We start from the raw sequence: 22,420 nt of genomic DNA on the forward strand, positions 1-22,420 counted from the left end.
GTAAACAGAGGCGTCCCAAACTTTGGGGTGGCTGTGTCTTTTTGATTTTAATTTCCCTAAGCTATAGGACCATAAGTGGCAGTGCCCTAGGCTCTGTTGCTTTGTTTTTTAGATGTTTCAGGAAACACCATACACTTCTCCCGAGTGTCTATTGGCAATTTACATCCCACCCATCAGCATAACAAGGCTCCCAGTTCTCCATGGCCTGTCCTGCCTTTCTGGATTTTACACTTTTTTCAGATGGCCCTTTTGACCGGGGGGAAGTGAGACTTCATTGTAGTGCAGATTTCCTTTGCAAGCTTGCTTGGTTGGCCAGAAAGGGCGTATGCGTTTTTTCCTGAATATATTCAGGAAAAAACGCATACGCCCTTTTTGTCCAAGTGCATCATTGTGGACGTTCTGCCTCTTTTCCTATGCTTTCAATGCAATTCCAGTCTACCTCCTGAAATCGGTTTCCTGCAATTCTGCCCCGCTTTCAAGTCCTCTTGGCAGCCTTACTTCAGTCTATTTTTGGACGATAGCTGTCATTTATAACTCTGCAGGTTTGTGAATTACAGTGCCCCTGAGCTCCTTTCTTCAACTCGCTTTCTTTTGAGCTGGCCGCAACACCGCAGGATGGCTTCAGGCCCTAATCTGGTTCCGGCACGGCACACTGAGCCTTTGGTTAATTCCTCTTCCTGGTGGGAAATGAGAGTTAAATTTGCCCGTCCAGACACCTCCAGCTAGCCTCTCATTGGTTCTCGCTATTCCTGTTCATCTTCCGCAGAAATTGCAAACTGGGCCAAACAGGAGGTTAAAGGCGCTGACTCTCCAAGTGGGGAGAGTGTTAGTATAGCATCTGGAATGTTGCACCCGAGTACCAGGGGAGGAAAACTGAGACATATTTGAACACGTCTCCCGTTCACATGGTTGATCATATTTGGATTCCACATGCATGTTTTAGCTGAAGGAAGAATACCTTAAACCTGGAGAGTTGAGACCCGTGGAATGGGTACCATGCAATATGACTTCAAAGGGTCTTCATTTGCTCACCGAACCTCTCCAATCCTATCACTGCTGCGTTTATGCCCCTGTACACATGCTTGATTCTCTTTCGGAGACATAGCAATCCATAGGTTTTACGATACTTACTAGTCAGGTACATTCTTACGCGTTTAATATGCGGTGTTGAGTCCATTTCGTTGAGCAAGGAGTAGCTCTTGTCTATTCCATATTTGACTTAAGGAACTTTATCTGTGCTCATTTCAATCTCTGGTTTTATGCAGCACCCCAACTCACCTTTACCCTTAAGCAAGCATAAGTTGGTTTTCTAAATTTGAGACCCTGTTCTGTTCTGTAATTCAGTTCCTGTGTAGCCAAGTTTCCATTCCGTGTATTACTGATATCTTATGATGTTTCTTTTTCTGTGTGACTTATTTCAGTTAGAATCATCATACCTGAATCCACTCATTGTGCTGCTAAGGGCCTGATGACATAGATTTCATTGCTGAGTGATATTGCTTTGTAAGTAAATACCACAACTTCTTTATCCATTTTTCACTTTCTGCGATGTTGAACTTGTACTGTAAACGAGGTTCTTGTAAACAGAGCCGTTTGAAACTTTGGGGTGGCTGTGTCTTTTGATTTTAATTTCCCTAAGCTATAGGACCATAAGTGGAAGTGCCCTAGGCTCTGTTGCTTTGTTTTCTAGATGTTTCAGGAAACACCATACACTTCTCCGGAGTCTCTGTTGGCAATTTCAATCCCGCCCATCAGCATAACAAGGCTCCCAGTTCTCCATGGCCTGTCCTGCCTTTCTGGATTTTACACTTTTTTCAGATGGCCCTTTTGACCGGGGGGAAGTGAGACTTCATTGTAGTGCAGATTTCCTTTGCAAGCTTGCTTGTTTGGCCAAAAAGGGCGTATGCGTTTTTTCCTGAATATATTCAGGCAAAAACGCATATGCCCTTTTTGGCCAAGTGCATCATTGTGGACGTTCTGCCTCTTTTCCTATGCTTGAAATGCAATTTCAGTCTACCTCCTGAAATCGGTTTCCTGCAATTCTGCCCCGCTTTCAAGCCCTCTTGGCAGCCTTACTTCAGTCTATTTTTGGGCGATAGCTGTCATTTATAACTCTGCAGGTTTGTGAATTACAGTGCCCCTGAGCTCCTTTCTTCAACTCGCTTTCTTGTGAGCTGGCCGCAACACCGCAGGATGGCTTCAGGCCCTAATCTGGTTCCGGCACGGTACGCTGAGCCTTTGGTTAATTCCTCTTCCTGGTGGGAAATGAGAGTTAAATTTGCCCGTGCAGACACCTCCAGATAGCCTCTCATTGGTTCTCGCTATTCCTGTTCATCTTCCGCAGAAATTGCAAACTGGGCCAAACAGGAGGTTAAAGGGACTGACTCTCCAAGACGGGAGTGTGTTAGTAAAGCGTCTGGAATGTTGCACCCGAGTACCAGGGGGGGAAAACTGAGACATATTTGAACACGTCTCCCGTTCACATGGTTGATCATACTCTGGGTTCCACATGCATGTTTTAGCTGAAGGAAGAATACCTTAAACCTGGAGAGTTAAGACCCGTGGAAAGGGTACTATGCAATATGACTTCAAAGGGTCTTCATTTGCTCATGAACCTCTCCAATCCTATCACTGCTGCGTTTATGCCCCTGTACACATGCTTGATTCTCTTTCAGAGACATAGCAATCCATAGGTTTTAAGATACTTACTAGTCAGGTATATTCTTAGGCGTTTAATATGGGGTGTTGAGTCCATTTCGTTGAGCAAGGAGTAGCTCTTGTCTATTCCATATTTGACTTAAGGAACTTTATCTGTGCTCATTTCAATCTCTGGTTTTATGCAGCACCCCAACTCACCTTCCCCGTTAAGCAATCATAAGTTGGTTTTCTAAACTTGAGACACTGTTCTGTTTTGTAATTCAGTTCATGTGTAGCCAAGTTCACATTCTGTGCATTAGTGACACCTTATGATGTTTCTTTTCTGTGTGACTTATTTCAGTTCGAATCATCATACCTGAATCCACTCATTATGCTGCTACGGGCCTGATGACATAGATTTCATTGCTTAGTGATATTGCATTGTACGTAAGTACCACAAGTTCTTTATCCATTTTTCACTTTCTGCGATATTGAACTTGTACGGTAAACGAGGTTCTTGTAAACAGAGCCGTCCCAAACTTTGGGGTGGCTGTGTCTTTTTGATTTTAATTTCCCTAAGCTATAGGACCATAAGTGGAAGTGCCCTAGGCTCTGTTGCTTTGTTTTTTAGATGTTTCAGGAAACACCATACACTTCTCCAGAGTGTCTGTTGGCAATTTACATCCCGCCCATCAGCATAAGAAGGCTCCCAGTTCTCCATGGCCTGTCGTGCCTTTATGGATTTTACACTTTTTTCAGATGGCCCTTTTGACCGGGGGGAAGTGAGACTTCATTGTAGTGCAGATTTCCTTTGCAAGCTTGCTTGGTTGGCCAAAAAGTGCGTATGCGTTTTTTCCTGAATATATTCAGGAAAAAACACATACGCCCTTTTTGGCCAAGTGCATCATTGTCGAGTTTCTGACTCTCTTCATATGTTTTCAATGCAATTCCAGTCTACCTCCTGAAATCGGTTTCCTGCAGTTCTGCCTTGCTTTCAGTGCCTCTTCATAGCCTTACCTAAATATATTTTTAAAAAATAGTTGGCCTTTATAACTCTGCAGGTTTTTGAATTGCAGTGGCCCTTAGCTCCATTTTTTAGCTCTTATTTTTGTGGTCTTGCCCCGTAACCACAGGATTCCTTGAAGCCCTATTTTTCTTCTGGGGCACCTTGCTGTGCCTTTGGTTAATTCTTCTTACTGATGTGATATTAGAGTGACATGTGCCCATTGAAACCGCTACAGCTAGTTTCTCACTGGTTCCCCCTATTCCCATTCATCCTCTGCACTAACTGCAGACTGTGCGATACCAGAACTTAAAGGCATTGACTCCATGTGGGTATGTTGTTAGTAAAGCGGCTGGAATGTCGATCCGGAGCCCCAGGAGAGGAAAAATGAGGTGCGTTTTAGAAACCTTTCCCGATCATATGGTATACCAGTCGCTGGGTTTCCCAAGCATGGTTTAGCTGTAGGAAGATTCCCTTCAACCTGGAGTGTTGGGACCCTTGGACTGAGTAGCATGAAGTATTGCATTAAACTTTCGGCAGTTGCTCACCAAAGCTCACCAATCCTGTCAGCCCCAAGTGTCCAGCCTTATGTCTTATCCAGCTGTGGGTTTATATGTGGTCAATCCAGGTTGCATCACAGCCCCTGAGCGAATTTTGTAAGAATTTTTCTCTCTTTCATTGTTTCAGAGTTTTGTTTTTAAAATTTATTTCTATAATGGGGTTTAGCTCATTTTCACTGCTGTGTTTGTGCCGCTCTGCACACACTTGATTCCCTTATGGAGATATATCAATACATGGGTTTTAAGATTCTTATTCCTCAGATATATTTCTCTGCGGTGTATAGGGTGTGTTGAGGCCAGTTCATTGAGCAAGGTGTAGATCTTGTCTAATACCTATTTGGTTTATTGAACGGTATCTGTGCTAATTTCAAACTCTGGTTTTATGCATCACCCCACCTCTCCTTTCCCCTTAAGCTGACATAAGTGTGTTTTCTAAATGTGAGACACTGTTCTGTTCTGTAATTCATTTCTTGTGCAGCCATATTTACCCTCCCTCTATAAGTGATATCTTATGATATGTTTCTTTTTCTGTTTGACTTATTTCAAGTAGTATTATCGGACCTAAATCCACTCTTTATCCTTCTACTAGCCTTATTACATTGATTTCATGGTGAAGAGATATTCCATTGTACATAAGTACCACATCTTCTTTATCCATTGTTCTCTTTCCTGGGATATTTAAGGTGTACTGAAGTTGAGGTTCTTGTAAACAGAGTAACCCTAAACTGTGGTGTGCTTGTGTCTTGTTGATTTTTAGACTTCCCTAGATATACTCCCATGATTGGAAGAGTCCTATGCTCTGTAGCTCTGTTTTTTAGATGATTTAGGAACCACCATACACTTCTCCAGAGTGGCTCTCGGCAGTTCACACACTGCCCATCAGCGTATAAAAGCTCCCTGTTCTCCATGGCCTGTCCTGCATTTCTGGTTTTTACAATTTTTTAGGATGGCCCTTTTGACCGGTGGGAAGTGAGACTTCTTTGTTGTGCACATTTGCATTGCTTGCTTGCTTCGTTGCCCATAAAGTGCGTATGCGTTTTTTCCTGGATATAATCAGGAAAAAACGCATACGCCCTTTTGGGCCAACTGCATCATTGTCGAAATTCTGCCGCTTTTCATGTGCGTTAAAGACGAGTCCAATCTATCTCTTGAAATCTGTTTCTTGCAATTCTGTCTTGCATTCAGATCCTCTTCTTTGCCTTACCTCAACATATTTTTGGACGTTAGTTTTCATTTATAACTCTGCAGGTTTGTGAATTGCAGTGACCCTGAGCTCCATTTTTTAAGTTGCTCTTTTGTGAGCTGGCCTCAAACCCGCAGGATTGCTTCAGGCCCTATTTTGGCTCCGGCGAGGCAGGCTGAGCCTTTCTTTAATTCTTATTCTTAATGGGAAATTAGAGTGATATGTGCCCGTCCAAACCCCTACAACTCTTCTCTCATTGGTTCCCCCTCTTCCCGTTCATCCTCCTCACAATTTGCAAAATGTGTGAAACAGAAGTTTAAATGTGCTGATTCTCCAAGTGGGGAGATTCTAAGTAGCGTGGCTGGAATGGTGAACAGGAGCACCAGGAGAGGATAAATGAGGTGCATTTTAGACACATCTCCCGATCACATGGTGTACAGTCCTCTGGGTTTTCCATGCATGTTTTAGTTGTAGGAAGATCCCTTGAACCTGCAGATTTGGGACCCATTGAATGGGTACCAGGTAGTATTACTTTAAAGGGTGTGCATTTCCTCACCCAACCTCACATTTCTCTTAGCGCAAACAGTTTCCAGCCTTATGTCTCATCCTGCTGTGGGTCTAGATGTGTTCAATCCATGTTGCATCACCGTCCCTGAGGAAAAGTTGTAAGAGGTTTTCTCTGTCTCTCTGTCGTTTATTTTTTTCAATTTATTACTATATTGGTTACAGCTGATTTTCAAAGCTCTGTTTCTTGCTGCTGTACATCCACTTGATTCACGTACAGAGAGACATCAATAAATTCTTTTTCAGATTCTTACCAGTCGTATATATTCTTTTCTGGTGACTTGAGTGTGCTGAGTGCAGTTCTTTTAGCTACCGTGTAGGCCTTGTTGATTATCAGTTTGGTATTTGGAATGGTATCTTTGCTAATTTCAACCTCCTGGATGATGCCTCACCCCTCCCCACCTTTCCCGTTTAGCAGCCTTATGTGTGTTTTCTACATATTTGACTATGTTTTTGTTTTGTAATTTATTTCATGTGTAGCCATTTTGGATTCCACCTTTAAGTGATATCTTATGATATGTGTCTTTTTCTTTTTGAATTCTGTCACTTAGAATGATCATACGTAACTCCTCCGGAGTCGTTACAACTGGCCATATTTCATTGATTTCCAGGCTGAATAATATTCCACTCTACCTAAGTACCACATCTCTATCCATTTTTTCCCTCCAGAGACATTTAAGTTATATCCTAGTCGAGGATCTTTTAAACAGAGAGGGGGTAAACATTGGGGTGCCTGTGTCCTCTCGATTTTTGTTTTTCCCAAGATATACGCCCATGAGTGCAAGTGCCCTATGCTCTGTAGCTCATTTTTTAGATGCTTTAGTAAACACAATACACTTCTCCAGAATGGCCGTTGGCAATATACATTTCCACTATAAGTCTCACAGGGCTCCCTCTTCTCGTTGCCCTGTCCTGCATTTCTGTTGTTTACGCTTTATGAGGATGGCTCTTCTGACTGATGCGAAGTGATATCTTTTGTAGTATTGACTTCCAGTGCCCACCTGTTTGGTTGGCTAAAAAAGTGTATGCCCTTTTCTTGAATATATACAGAAAAGAACGCATACACCCTTTTTGGCCAACTGCAATGTTGGCAATGTTCAGCTCCTTTTCTTGTGCTTAATGGCGAGTCCTTTCTACCTCCTCAAATCCCTTTCCTGCCATTCTCCCTTGCTTACAAGTCCTTTTCTCTGACTTTCCTCAAGACATTTTTCAGTGATGGATATTTTCAACTCTGCAGTTTTGTGAATTTTACTGCCCCTGAGTTCCATTGTTCAACTCGTGTTTATGGGAACTGGCCACAAAGCAGCGGGATTTCCTCAAGCCCTATACTGTTTCCATGGGCAACCCTAGCCTTTGGTCAATTCGTCTTCCTGATTGGAAATTAGAGTGACATGTGCCTGTCTGAACACCTAGGACTTGTCTCTCATTGTTCCTCATCCTTCCGCTTCATCCTCTGGACAAATTCCAAACTGTACGCAACAGGATGTTGACAGTGCTGACATCTCCAAGTGGGGAGACTGTTAGTAAAGACGCTGGAGGGGTGAACCCGAGCACCAGGAGATGAGGAGATGAGATGCCTTTTCCAAACTCTTCCCGATCAGACGGTATACCATCCTCTGGGTGTGACAGACATGTTTTAGCAGTAGGAAGAGTCCCATTCATGTAAGGAGAACACCAGGGCTTTTTCAAAATCAGTGTCTCCCCGAAACCCAAACTGGGGAAGTTTTTAAGCTACGGCTACACATATGTTCATTAAGGGCCTTGGGAAGTAGGCAGAGTCCAAACTTTAGATGATTGAAGTCTTCAGGGTCAGAAGCACTCACCACCAGCTTCCCTTAGGCTACACTTTAACTGTCATTGATAGATGATGTCAATAAAAATATCTATTCTTTTTCAGATTATTTCCCCTTATAGGTTATTGCAAAATGTTGAGTGTAGTTCCCTGTGCTATACAGTAGTTCCTTGTTGATGATCTATTTTATACATAGCAGTGTGTATGTGTTAATTCCAAACTGTTAATTTATCCCTCCTCCCACCTTTCCCCTTTGGTAATAATAAATTATAAGATTTTATACTTCTCAGAAATGTGGGAGCTGAAAGAGAGGTATCATTTTCAATGGAAAAGCATTTAAAACAAGATTGAAGCTTTAACCAAGATTATTAGATGTACATCCTTGGAAAGAAATCACTTCGTTTCTCTAATATTGACCTGACAAATAAGACAAACCTTTTCACTGAACTTGCTTATAAAAAGTGATGGAAATATCAAATGGAAGTGTTAAAAACATCTTATTTTACCCGAGCCTTATACACTGTTCTATGTTAACTACAGTTTGGCTCACACATCTGTTCATTGAGGTTACAATAGTCTCAATTTCTGTTACTGATCCTCCAGAGTGGACCCCAACAAGTGTCCCCCTGCCCAGTGTCATTGGGGCCAACAGATCGAGACTGAGTTTTGTTCACAAGCAAAGGAAACTTTATATTTTGATCAGAGAATGGAGAGGTGAGAGCATGCACTACCCCGTGGGCTGTGGGCTGGGCTGCTGTGTAGAGATCCTGTCAGAGTCAGTGGGAGGGAGGGAGGCGGCGGAGCTCTCGAGGGCCGGGTTGGCTGTAGCTCAGGCTCTATATCGTGGAGTCTGCACTGGGCCCCAGGAGCTGAGGTGTCGACCCAGCCATTCTGCACTAGGAAATCTGGTCTGAAGTGCCGGGTGTGGAACCTCTGCATGCGGGACCCTAGGAGCACGTGAAATTAGACAAAGCACAAAGGATAAAAAAGGTTAGACTTGACTTTATTGCCCAGATTCTATTTTTATCTCCCAGGGATTTTTAATGGGCTTTGCTGGGGACAAACCCCTCTTCTGCCTTTTGTCCCGTTCCTCATTCTTGGAGTGCTGAGGGTGCAGACCCTTCTTCTGTAACTGCTGAGTGCTGAGTTGGGAGCCCTCATACCCTGGGGCGAGGGTCAGAGCTTCTCCCCAGCAGCCTCCCGGTGACATTGATTGTCCCCAGGACACCTGCCTCCCTGCTCGTCCACCTGAGCACCAGCATTGGAAGTGTTATAGATTCTAATGACCTTTAAGGGTCCAGGAAAGAGATGTGCAGAGACGCTGTGGGGGCCGGTTTCACCCCGCCCCACATTTGTTCGGCCACCTTAGGCTGACTGTCTCTGCCAGCCTAGATGTTCTGACCAGTAGTCTGCGCTTTCTTCAGTTAGGCCCCTGAATTAACGTACAAACAGCACCAGGTGTCAGAGCCCTGCCCGCTCAACTCCCAGACAGTCCAGGGTCAGTGGTGACCAAGGACCATGATGGCTACTGAGTCAACAGCCTTTTGAAGTAAACAGGAGTCCAGCCGGTCTTATTGGCCACCATCATCACGGTGTCTGTCGGCTTTTCTATGGTGACAGTGTGGTATACTGTTCCCCCGCCAAGATTATTAGCTCCCCTCTGGGTGCAGTAAGTCCTGCAAGCAGTAGTCTACTCTTTTGGGACACACTCTTGTTGTTTTATGAGAGAAACTCCAGGTCAAGTGATGTTCACACGAGTCGTCATGGTGCCCTGTTGCCCCCGGTTATCTCTCTGGATGTTGGAGTTGGAGGGCCTCCTCACTCGAGGTCGGTGTGCCCACGGAGCGAACCCTGCAACTTCAGGGCATGGTTGGTGGTTAGGATCACCACGTGGGGTCCTTTTCCCTTAGGAGGGAGGTGGCCTTTTGGGCTGCTGATTTCCAGGTTTTTAGATACCGCCAGTATCTTGGCCAGATGTGGCAGTGGGCCAAGCCCCTTAGTGACCGTAGTTTATCCTACCTGGATGGCATTCTTGAATTGTTCCATTTCAAGTGGTCCCTGTTTTTGCACTAATTCTCCAATGGCGATTCACCTTTCACCGGGAATGTAAAGGTCAAAGGGTTTAGCTAAATTAGGGAGTTCCAGGGCAAGGGTCTGAATTGACTGCTCTTTCCATTCTTGAAAGGCCACTTCTGGATTCTATTCAAAAGGATCATCATCTTTTCCTTTCAGTGTTTCATATAGAGGCCCAGCTAGTAGACTGTAGTTAGGGATCCAGAAGCAGCAAACCCTGGCCTCCCCAGGAACCCCTAAGCTGTCTTCTAGTTTTAGAAAGGGGTAAGGCTGAAAATGGTTTCTTCCCTTTCCTGGGATGGGCTTCTCTGACCTTCTGTGAGAATGAAGCCCAGGCAGGTCACCGCAGTCTGTGATATTTGAGCTTTTTCTTGGACAACTTCTATCCTTTATTGGCTTGGTAGTTCAGAGGCCTCCTTAGTAGGGCTGGTGATCAGAATGTCGTCTGCATATTGAAGGAGGGTTTCCTTTTCCAGAGGTAGAACTTTTAGGTCTTTAGCTAAGCTTTCCCCAAAGATGGTGTGGGAATTTTTGCACCCTTGGGGCCAGACGGCCCGGAAGTATTGTTTTAGTTGTATGTAGAGTCCTGCCACTCACAAGCCAAAATTTCTTGTGACTCTGGGACTAATGGAATACAAAAGAAGGCATCATTGAAGACTAATACAGAATACCATGTCCTGGTGGTTGGTAGAATGACCAGCAGGGTGTAGGAATTAGGAGCAACTGGAGGTATATCCTCGGTGGCTTCACTGACTGTCCTGACATCCTTTACCAGGTCCCCAGCAGCCCATGGGGCTCTCGTGGTCAGACCAATCCCAGAATATGGAGCTCACCTGGGCAGGTACCCCACCCCCACCCCAGCCCACGGGGCTCTCGTGGTCAGGCCCCTCCCAGGATACAGAGCTACCCTTGCGGGTACCGTGGCAGGGCTGGGCACACAGGAACCGTGCACATAGCCCTCATTGCAGAGCACCCCCAGCTCACCTGTCGCTCAGAGCTGACACAGAGCACCTCAGAGCAGGACTTGAACTAACAAACAGCAGCTGCGACAGGTCTGTGACCCTGGGCATCACTCCGTGAGGCCTCCCTCCACCTGGTCTTCCAGAGACTTCCACTGCACCCGGGGCACCAGGCCTCTGTCTCCAACCACCACCCACCCCTCCTCTCCCTGACTCCTGGGTTCCTCTCATTAGGAGAGGGTTTTCTTGAAGTTGTCTCCCACTCATGGGCCAGATAAAATGATTAGAAAACAAGCCAAAGCTGCAGCCCCTTGTCTATCCTGACTCTCAGGAGCCCACACCTGTTCCTTGGACCTGGCCGGTTCAGCAAGTTCCATTTTCTGCAACTGTGAGCCCCTGAGGGGTGATGATTGGCTGACCTGGGCAGCCTTACCGTGCCGGCCAGCCCTCCCCAGGTGTGCCTGGGTTGAGATCAATATAAATACCACTCCAGGCAGCAAGAGCCCCTGCAGCCATGCCTGACGCCATTTTCTCTGCCCTGTCAGCAGTCTCGGGGCTGGGCTGGTGGGAGGGAGTGAGAGGCCACGGCTTTGTGGGTGGCCCAGTGTGAGTGGGGCTCTGCTGGACTTTCTGCAGCAGTTGCCAGGCTGCCAACTGCTAAAGAAGAGGATGTGTCACCCATACCTGCTGCTGGAATTTCTCCCTGGGCAGAGGTGAGGAAGGAAAAAAGCAGTGGGGGCAGGGACAGGACGGGTATCTCAGGCAGGGAAATGGAAATCTTCCAGAAGAGCACCCAGGGCCAGGACCATCCTGGCTGGCCTGCAGGCACCAAGTCGGCCGGCATGCTGTCACTCGTGTGGCTCTATGGCCCTTCCTCTAGGCTTTCAAGTCCTTGTATATATTCAGGTGTTTTACCTGGGACGGGTGGGAATAGTTCAGCAGCAACTGGCCTGGGGCTCAGCTCACGTTTACTCACAGATGCCTCGGCACGGTGCCCCAGCTTTGCAATGAGGACGCTTGTTGCGTGGGGGCTGCTGGCTGAATGGGAGACGATTCCCCACCACTGACCAACTTCAGAATTGTTTACAACTGGAGCAAGTGCCCTGATACGGTTTTCCTCTGTGTAACTGGTGGGTTCTGTGTTTTTTTTCTCTTTTTCGTTTTTGGTTCAAGGTAGATTTTATTCCTCTTTTTTGTATTTACAGATATAAGCATGGAAATAATTTATTCATATAAATACATGTATGTGCAGGGAATAATTGTTTTTTCTGTTTTATTTTTTAAATTTTACTTCTTTTTAATTTTGAATTTTATTTTATATTTTTATACAGCAGGTTCTTATTGGTTATCTATTTTATACATATAAATGTATACATGCCAATCCCAGTCTCTCAACTCCTCCCACCACCACCCCCCCAACAGCTTTCCCCCCTTGTTGTCCATACGTTTGTTGTCTACATCTGTTGCTCTATTTATGCCTTGCAAAATGGTTAATCTGTACAGTTTTTCTAGGTTCCACATATATGCATGAATATACAAGATTTGTTTTTCTCTTTCTGACTTACTTCACTCTGTATGACAGTCTCTAGATCCATCGACGTCTCTACAAATGACCCAATTTCATTCCTTTGCATGGCTGAGTAATATTCCATTTTATATATGTACCACAGCTTTATGCATTCGTCTGTCTGTGGGCATTTAGGTTGCTTCCATTACCTCGATATTGTAAATAGTGATGCAATGAACATTGCGGTGAATGACTCTTTTTGATTTATGGTTTTGTCTGGGTATATGTCCAGTACTGGGATTGCTGTATCATATGGTAATTCTATTGTTAGTTTCTTAAGAAATTCCATATTGTTCTCCATAATGACTGTATCAATTTATATTCCCAACAATAGTGGAAGAGGGTTCCTTTTCTCCACACCCTTTCCAGCATTTTTTGTTTGTAGATTTTCAATGATGCCTATTCTACCAGGTGTGAGGTGATACCTCATTGTTGAATCCATTTCGTTGAGCAAGGGGTAGCTCTTGTCTATTACATATTTGGCTTATGGAACGGTATCTGTGCTAATTTCAAACTCTGCTTTTATGCAGCACCCCAACTCACCTTCCCCCTTAAGCAGGCATAAGTTGGTTTTCTAAACTTGAGACCCTGTTCTGTTTTGTAATTCAGTTCATGTGTAGCCAAGTTCACATTCCGTGTATTAGTGATACCTTATGATGTTTCTTTTTCTGTGTGACTTATTTCACTTAGAATCATCGTGCCTCAATCCACTCATTATGCTGGTACGGGCCTGGTGACATAGATTTCATTGCTGAGTGGTATTCTGTTGTACAGAAGTACCGCAACTTCTTTATCCATTATTTGCTCTCTGGGATATTTAACTTGTGCCGTAGAAGAGATTCCTGTAAAAAGAGCCGTCCCAAATTTTGGGGTTGCTGTGTCTTTTTGATATTAATTTCCCTAAGCTATAGGACCATAAGTGGAAGTGCCCTAGGCTCTGTTGCTTTGTTTTTTAGATGTTTCAGGAAACACCATACACTTCTCCCGAGTGGCTGTTGGCAATTTACATCCCGCCCATCAGCATAACAAGGCTCCCAGTTCTCCATGGCCTGTCCTGCCTTTCTGGATTTTACACTTTATTCTGATGGCCCTTTTGACCGGGGGGAAGTGAGACTAAATTGTAGTGCAGATTTCCTTTGCAAGCTTGCTTGGTTGGCCAAAAAGGGCGTATGCGTTTTTTCCTGAATATATTCAGGAAAAAACGCATACGCCCTTGTTGGCCTAGTGCATCACTGTGGACGTTCTGCCTCATTTCCTATGCTTGAAATGCAATTCCTGTCTACCTCCTGAAATCGGTTTCCTGCAATTCTGCCCCGCTTTCAAGTCCTCTTGGCAGCCTTACTTCAGTCTATTTTTGGACAATAGCTGTCATTTATAACTCTGCAGGTTTGTGAATTACAGTGCCCCTGAGCTCCTTTCTTCAACTCGCTTTCTTGTGAGCTGGCCGCAACACCGCAGGATGGCTTCAGGCCCTAATCTGGTTCCTGCACGGCATGCTGAGCCTTTGGTTATTTCCTCTTCCTGGTGGGAAATGAGAGTTAAATTTGCCCGTCCAGACACCTCCAGCTAGTCTCTCATTGGTTCTCGCTATTCCTGTTCATCTTCCGCAGAAATTGCAAACTGGACCAAACAGGAGGTTAAAGGCGCTGACTCTCCAAGTGGGGAGAGTGTTAGTAAAGCGTCTGGAATGTTGCACCCGAGTACCAGGGGAAGAAAACTGAGACATATTTGAACACGTCTCCCGTTCACACGGTTGATCATACTCTGGGTTCCACATGCATGTTTTAGCTGAAGGAAGAATACCTTAAACCTGGGTAGTTGAAACCCGTGGAATGGGTACCATGCAATATGACTTCAAAGGGTCTTCATTTGCTCACCGAACCTCTCCAATCCTATCACTGCTGCGTTTATGGCCCTGTACACATGCTTGATTCTCTTTCGGAGACATAGCAATCCATAGGTTTTAAGATACTTCCTAGTCAGGTACATTCTTAGGTGTTTAATATGCGGTGTTGAGTCCATTTCGTTGAGCAAGGAGTAGCTCTTGTCTATTCCATATTTGGCGTAAGGAACTTTATATGTGCTCATTTCAATCTCTGGTTTTATACAGCACCCCAACTCACCTTTACCCTTAAGCAAGCATAAGTTGGTTTTCTAAATTTGAGACCCTGTTCTGTTCTGTAATTCAGTTCCTGTGTAGCCAAGTTTACATTCCGTGTATTACTGATATCTTATGATGTTTCTTTTTCTGTGTGACTTATTTCAGTTAGAATCATCATACCTGAATCCACTCATTGTGCTGCTAAGGGCCTGATGACATAGATTTCATTGCTGAGTGATATTGCTTTGTAACTAAATACCACAACTTCTTTATCCATTGTTCACTTTCTGCGATGTTGAACTTGTACTGTAAACGAGGTTCTTGTAAACAGAGCCGTTCCAAACTTTGGGGTGGCTGTGTCTTTTTGATTTTAATTCCCCTAAGCTATAGGACCATAAGTGGAAGTGCCCTAGGTTCTGTTGCTTTGTTTTTTAGATGTTTCAGGAAACACCATACACTTCTCCCGAGTGGTTGTTGGCAATTTACATCCCGCCCATCAGCATAACAAGGCTCCCAGTTCTCCATGGCCTGTCCTGCCTTTCTGGATTTTACACTTTTTTCAGATGGCCCTTTTGACCGGGGGAAATGAGACTTCATTGTAGTGCAGATTTCCTTTGCAAGCTTGCTTGGTTGGCCTAAAAGGGCGTATGCGTTTTTTCCTGAATATATTCAGGAAAAAACGCATACGCCCTTTTTGGCCAAGTGCATCATTGTGGACGTTCTGCCTCTTTTCCTATGCTTTCAATGCAATTCCATTCTACCTCCTGAAATTGGTTTCCTGCAATTCTGCCCCACTTTCAAGTCCTCTTGGCAGCCTTACTTCAGTCTATTTTTGGACGATAGCTGTCATTTATAACTCTGCAGGTTTGTGAATTACAGTGCCCCTGAGCTCCTTTCTTCAACTCGCTTTCTTGTGAGCTGGCCGAAACACCGCAGGATGGCTTCAGACCCTAATCTGGTTCCGGCACGGCACGCTGAGCCTTTGGTTAATTCCTCTTCCTGGTAGGAAATGAGAGTTAAATTTGCCCGTCCAGACACCTCCAGCTAGTCTCCATTGGTTCTCGCTATTCCTGTTCATCTTCCGCAGAAATTGCAAACTGGGCCAAACAGGAGGTTAAAGGCGCTGACTCTCCAAATGGGGAGAGTGTTAGTAAAGCGTCTGGAATGTTACACCCGAGTACCAGGGGAGGAAAACTGAGACATATTTGAACACGTCTCCCGTTCACATGGTTGATCATACTTGGGTTCCACATACATGTTTTAGCTGAAGGAAGAATACCTTAAACCTGGAGAGTTGAGACCCGTGGAATGGGTACCATGCAATATGACTTCAAAGGGTCTTCATTTGCTCACCGAACCTCTCCAATCCTATCACTGCTACGTTTATGCCCCTGTACACATGCTTGATTCTCTTTTGGAGACATAGCAATCCATAGGTTTTACGATACTTACTAGTCAGGTACATTCTTAGGCGTTTAATATGCGGTGTTGAGTCCATTTCGTTGAGCAAGGAGTAGCTCTTGTCTATTCCATATTTGGCTTAAGGAATTTTATCTGTGCTCATTTCAATCTCTGGTTTTATGCAGCACCCCAACTCACCTTTCCCCTTAAGCAAGCATAAGTTGGTTTTCTAAATTTGAGACCCTGTTCTGTTCTGTAATTCAGTTCCTGTGTAGCCAAGTTTATATTCCGTGTATTACTGATATCTTATGATGTTTCTTTTTCTGTGTGACTTATTTCAGTTAGAATCATCATACCTGAATCCACTCATTGTGCTGCTAAGGGCCTGATGACACAGATTTCATTGCTGTGTGATATTGCTTTGTAAGTAAATACCACAACTTCTTTATCCATTTTTCACTTTCTGCGATGTTGAACTTGTACTGTAAACGAGGTTCTTGTAAACAGAGGCGTCCCAAACTTTGGGGTGGCTGTGTCTTTTTGATTTTAATTTCCCTAAGCTATAGGACCATAAGTGGCAGTGCCCTAGGCTCTGTTGCTTTGTTTTTTAGATGTTTCAGGAAACACCATACACTTCTCCCCAGTGTCTGTTGGCAATTTACATCCCGCCCATCAGCATAACAAGGCTCCCAGTTCTCCATGGCCTGTCCTGCCTTTCTGGATTTTACACTTTTTTCAGATGGCCCTTTTGACCGGGGGGAAGTGAGACTTCATTGTAGTGCAGATTTCCTTTGCAAGCTTGCTTGGTTGGCCAAAAAGGGCGTATGCGTTTTTTCCTGAATATATTCAGGAAAAAACGCATACGCCCTTTTTGGCCAAGTGCATCATTGTGGACGTTCTGCCTCTTTTCCTATGCTTTCAATGCAATTCCAGTCTACCTCCTGAAATCGGTTTCCTGCAATTCTGCCCCGCTTTCAAGTCCTCTTGGCAGCCTTACTTCAGTCTATTTTTGGACGATAGCTGTCATTTATAACTCTGCAGGTTTGTGAATTACAGTGCCCCTGAGCTCCTTTCTTCAACTCGCTTTCTTGTGACCTGGCCGCAACACCGCAGGATGGCTTCAGGCCCTAATCTGGATCCGGCACGGCACGCTGAGCCTTTGGTTATTTCCTCTTCCTGGTGGGAAATGAGAGTTAAATTTGCCCGTCCAGACACCTCCAGCTAGTCTCTCATTGGTTCTCGCTATTCCTGTTCATCTTCCGCAGAAATTGCAAACTGGGCCAAACAGGAGGTTAAAGGCGCTGACTCTCCAAGTGGGGAGAGTGTCAGTAAAGCGTCTGGAATCTTGCACCTGAGTACCAGGGTACGAAAACTGGGACATATTTGAACACGTCTCCCGATCACATGGTTGATCATACTCTAGGTTCCACATGCATGTTTTAGCTGAAGGAAGAATACCTAAAACCTGGGTAGTTGAAACCCGTGGAATGGGTACCATGCAATATGACTTCAAAGGGTCTTCATTTGCTCACGAACCTCTCCAATCCTATCACTGCTGCGTTTATGCCCCTGTACACATGCTTGATTCTCTTTCGGAGACATAGCAATCCATAGGTTTTAAGATACTTACTAGTCAGGTACATTCTTAGGCGTTTAATATGGGGTGTTGAGTCCATTTCGTTGAGCAAGGAGTAGCTCTTGTCTATTCCATATTTGGCTTAAGGAACTTTATCTGTGCTCATTTCAATCTCTGGTTTTATGCAGCACCCCAACTCACCTTTCCCCTTAAGCAAGCATAAGTTGGCTTTCTAAATTTGAGACCCTGTTCTGTTCTGTAATTCAGTTCCTGTGTAGCCAAGTTTACATTCCGTGTATTACTGATATCTTATGATGTTTCTTTTTCTGTGTGACTTATTTCAGTTAGAATCATCATACCTGAATCCACTCATTGTGCTGCTAAGGGCCTGATGACACAGATTTCATTGCTGAGTGATATTGTTTTGTAAGTAAATACCACAACTTCTTTACCCATTTTTCACTTTCTGCGATGTTGAACTTGTACTGTAAACGAGGTTCTTGTAAACAGAGCCGTTCCAAACTTTGGGGTGGCTGTGTCTTTTTGATTTTAATTTCCCTAAGCTATAGGACCATAAGTGGAAGTGCCCTAGGTTCTGTTGCTTTGTTTTTTAGATGTTTCAGGAAACACCATACACTTCTCCCGAGTGGTTGTTGGCAATTTACATCCCGCCCTTCAGCATAACAAGGCTCCCAGTTCTCCATGGCCTGTCCTGCCTTTCTGGATTTTACCCTTTTTTCAGATGGCCCTTTTGACCGGGGGGAAGTGAGACTTCATTGTAGTGCAGATTTCCTTTGCAAGCTTGCTTGGTTGGCCAAAAAGGGCGTATGCGTTTTTTCCTGAATATATTCAGGAAAAAACGCATACGCCCTTTTTGGCCAAGTGCATCATTGTGGACGTTCTGCCTCTTTTCCTATGCTTTCAATGCAATTCCAGTCTACCTCCTGAAATCGGTTTCCTGCAATTCTGCCCCGCTTTCAAGTCCTCTTGGCAGCCTTACTTCAGTCTATTTTTGGGCGATAGCTGTCATTTATAACTCTGCAGGTTTGTGAATTACAGTGCCCCTGAGCTCCTTTCTTCAACTCGCTTTCTTGTGACCTGGCCGCAACACCGCAGGATGGCTTCAGGCCCTAATCTGGATCCGGCACGGCACGCTGAGCCTTTGGTTATTTCCTCTTCCTGGTGGGAAATGAGAGTTAAATTTGCCCGTCCAGACACCTCCAGCTAGTCTCTCATTGGTTCTCGCTATTCCTGTTCATCTTCCGCAGAAATTGCAAACTGGGCCAAACAGGAGGTTAAAGGCGCTGACTCTCCAAGTGGGGAGAGTGTTAGTAAAGCATCTGGAATGTTGCACCCGAGTACCAGGGGAGGAAAACTGAGACATATTTGAACACGTCTCCCGTTCACATGGTTGATCATACTTGGGTTCCACATGCATGTTTTAGCTGAAGGAAGAATACCTAAAACCTGGGTAGTTGAAACCCGTGGAATGGGTACCATGCAATATGACTTCAAAGGGTCTTCATTTGCTCACCGAACCTCTCCAATCCTATCACTGCTGCGTTTATGCCCCTGTACACATGCTTGATTCTCTTTCGGAGACATAGCAATCCATAGGTTTTAAGATACTTACTAGTCAGGTACATTCTTAGGCGTTTAATATGCGGTGTTGAGTCCATTTCGTTGAGCAAGGAGTAGCTCTTGTCTATTCCATATTTGGCTTAAGGAACTTTATCTGTGCTCATTTCAATCTCTGGTTTTATGCAGCACCCCAACTCACCTTTCCCCTTAAGCAAGCATAAGTTGGTTTTCTAAATTTGAGACCCTGTTCTGTTTTGGAATGCAGTTCCTGTGTAACCAAGTTTACATTCCGTGTATTAGTGATATCTTATGATGTTTCTTTTTCTGTGTGACTTATTTCAGTTAGAATCATCGTACCTGAATCTACTCATTATGCTGCTACGGGCCTGATGACATAGATTTCATTGCTGAGTGAGACTGCATTGTACGTAAGTACCACAAGTTCTTTATGCATTTTTCACTTTCTGTGATATTGAACTTGTACGGTAAACGAGGTTCTTGTAAACAGAGGCGTCCCAAACTTTGGGGTGGCTGTGTCTTTTTGATTTTAATTTCCCTAAGCTATAGGACCATAAGTGGAAGTGCCCTAGGCTCTGTTGCTTTGTTTTTTAGATGTTTCAGGAAACACCATACACTTCTCCCGAGTGTCTGTTGGCAATTTACATCCCGCCCATCAGCATAACAAGGCTCCCAGTTCTCCATGGCCTGTCCTGCCTTTCTGGATTTTACACTTTTTTCAGATGGCCCTTTTGACCGGGGGGAAGTGAGACTTCATTGTAGTGCAGATTTCCTTTGCAAGTTTGCTTGGTTGGCCAAAAAGGGCGTATGCGTTTTTTCCTGAATATATTCAGGAAAAAACGCATACGCCCTTTTTGGCCAAGTGCATCATTGTGGACGTTCTGCCTCTTTTCCTATGCTTTCAATGCAATTCCAGTCTACCTCCTGAAATCGGTTTCCTGCAATTCTGCCCCGCTTTCAAGTCCTCTTGGCAGCCTTACTTCAGTCTATTTTTGGACGATAGCTGTCATTTATAACTCTGCAGGTTTGTGAATTACAGTGCCCCTGAGCTCCTTTCTTCAACTCGCTTTCTTTTGAGCTGGCCGCAACACCGCAGGATGGCTTCAGGCCCTAATCTGGTTCCGGCACGGCACGCTGAGCCTTTGGTTAATTCCTCTTCCTGGTGGGAAATGAGAGTTAAATTTGCCCATCCAGACACCTCCAGCTAGTCTCTCATTGGTTCTCGCTATTCCTGTTCATCTTCCACAGATATTGCAAACTGGGCCAAACAGGAGGTTAAAGGGACTGACTCTCCAAGTCGGGAGAGTGTTAGTAAAGCGTCTGGAATGTTGCACCCGAGTACCAGGGTACGAAAACTGAGACATATTTGAACACGTCTCCCGATCACATGGTTGATCATACTCTGGGTTCCACATGCATGTTTTAGCTGAAGGAAGAATACCTAAAACCTGGGTAGTTGAAACCCGTGGAATGGGTACCATGCAATATGACTTCAAAGGGTCTTCATTTGCTCACCGAACATCTCCAATCCTATCACTGCTGCGTTTATGCCCCTGTACACATGCTTGATTCTCTTTCGGAGACATAGCAATCCATAGGTTTTAAGATACTTACTAGTCAGGTACATTCTTAGGCGTTTAATATGCGGTGTTTAGTCCATTTCGTTGAGCAAGGAGTAGCTCTTGTCTATTCCATATTTGGCTTAAGGAACTTTATCTGTGCTCATTTCAATCTCTGGTTTTATGCAGCACCCCAACTCACCTTTCCCCTTAAGCAAGCATAAGTTGGTTTTCTAAATTTGAGAACCTGTTCTGTTCTGTAATTCAGTTCCTGTGTAGCCAAGTTTACATTCCGTGTATTAGTGATATCTTATGATGTTTCTTTTTCTGTGTGACTTATTTCAGTTAGAATCATCGTACCTGAATCTACTCATTATGCTGCTACGGGCCTGATGACATAGATTTCATTGCTGAGTGATACTGCATTGTACGTAAGTACCACAAGTTCTTTATGCATTTTTCACTTTCTGTGATATTGAACTTGTACGGAAAACGAGGTTCTTGTAAACAGAGGCGTCCCAAACTTTGGGGTGGCTGTGTCTTTTTGATTTTAATTTCCCTAAGCTATAGGACCATAAGTGGAAGTGCCCTAGGCTCTCTTGCTTTGTTTTTTAGATGTTTCAGGAAACACCATACACTTCTCCTGAGTGTCTGTTGGTAATTTACATCCCGCCCATCAGCATAAAAAGGCTCCCAGTTCTCCATGGCCTGTCCTGCCTTTCTGGATTTTACACTTTTTTCAGATGGCCCTTTTTACCGGGGGGAAGTGAGACTTCATTGTAGTGCAGATTTCCTTTGCAAGCTTGCTTGGTTGGCCAAAAAGGGCGTATGCGTTTTTTCCTGAATATATTAAGGAAAAAACGCATACGCCCTTTTTGGCCAAGTGCATCATTGTGGACCTTCTGCCTCTTTTCCTGTGCTTTCAATGCAATTCCAGTCTACCTCCTGAAATCGGTTTCCTGCAATTCTGCCCCGCTTTCAAGTCCTCTTGGCAGCCTTACTTCAGTCTATTTTTGGACGATAGCTGTCATTTATAACTCTGCAGGTTTGTGAATTACAGTGCCCCTGAGCTGCTTTCTTCAACTCGCTTTCTTGTGACCTGGCCGCAACACCGCAGGATGTCTTCAGGCCCTAATCTGGTTCTGGCATGGCATGCTGAGCCTTTGGTTAATTCCTCTTCCTGGTGGGAAATGAGAGTTAAATTTGCCCATCCAGACACCTCCAGCTAGACTCTCATTGGTTCTCGCTATTCCTGTTCATCTTCCGCAGAAATTGCAAACTGGGCCAAACAGGAGGTTAAAGGGACTGACTCTCCAAGTCGGGAGAGTGTTAGTAAAGCGTCTGGAATGTTGCACCCGAGTACCACGGTACGAAAACTGGGACATATTTGAACACGTCTCCCGATCACATGGTTGATCATACTCTAGGTTCCACATGCATGTTTTAGCTGAAGGAAGAATACCTTAAACCTGGGTAGTTGAAACCCGTGGAATGGGTACCATGCAATATGACTTCAAAGGGTCTTCATTTGCTCACCGAACCTCTCCAATCCTATCACTGCTGCGTTTATGCCCCTGTACACATGCTTGATTCTCTTTCGGAGACATAGCAATCCATAGGTTTTAAGATACTTACTAGTCAGGTACATTCTTAGGCGTTTAATATGGGGTGTTGAGTCCATTTCGTTGAGCAAGGAGTAGCTCTTGTCTATTCCATATTTGGCTTAAGGAACTTTATCTGTGCTCATTTCAATCTCTGGTTTTATGCAGCACCCCAACTCACCTTTCCCCTTAAGCAAGCATAAGTTGGTTTTCTAAATTTGAGACACTGTTCTCTTCTGTAATTC

At 44.5% G+C, this 22,420-nt stretch overlaps 1 long non-coding RNA gene across 2 annotated transcripts in view; it reads left to right on the forward strand.

Moving 5' to 3' along the window:
• Nucleotides 1-22,420, forward strand: part of LOC307181290 — a 500,419-nt gene that overhangs the window by 341,350 nt on the left and 136,649 nt on the right. The window contains exon 7 of one of the 2 annotated variants that reach the window (XR_013826337.1): nucleotides 19,344-19,474. The exons of the other annotated variant lie outside the window; for it this stretch is intronic. This is a non-coding gene — a long non-coding RNA (uncharacterized lncRNA). Of the gene's footprint in view, nucleotides 1-19,343; nucleotides 19,475-22,420 lie in introns of those variants that run through there. 2 annotated transcript variants of the gene reach the window in all.

This window comes from Stenella coeruleoalba, assembly GCF_951394435.1.
Source record: "Stenella coeruleoalba genome assembly, contig: scaffold_134, whole genome shotgun sequence".
NCBI classification, from domain to species: domain Eukaryota; kingdom Metazoa; phylum Chordata; class Mammalia; order Artiodactyla; family Delphinidae; genus Stenella; species Stenella coeruleoalba.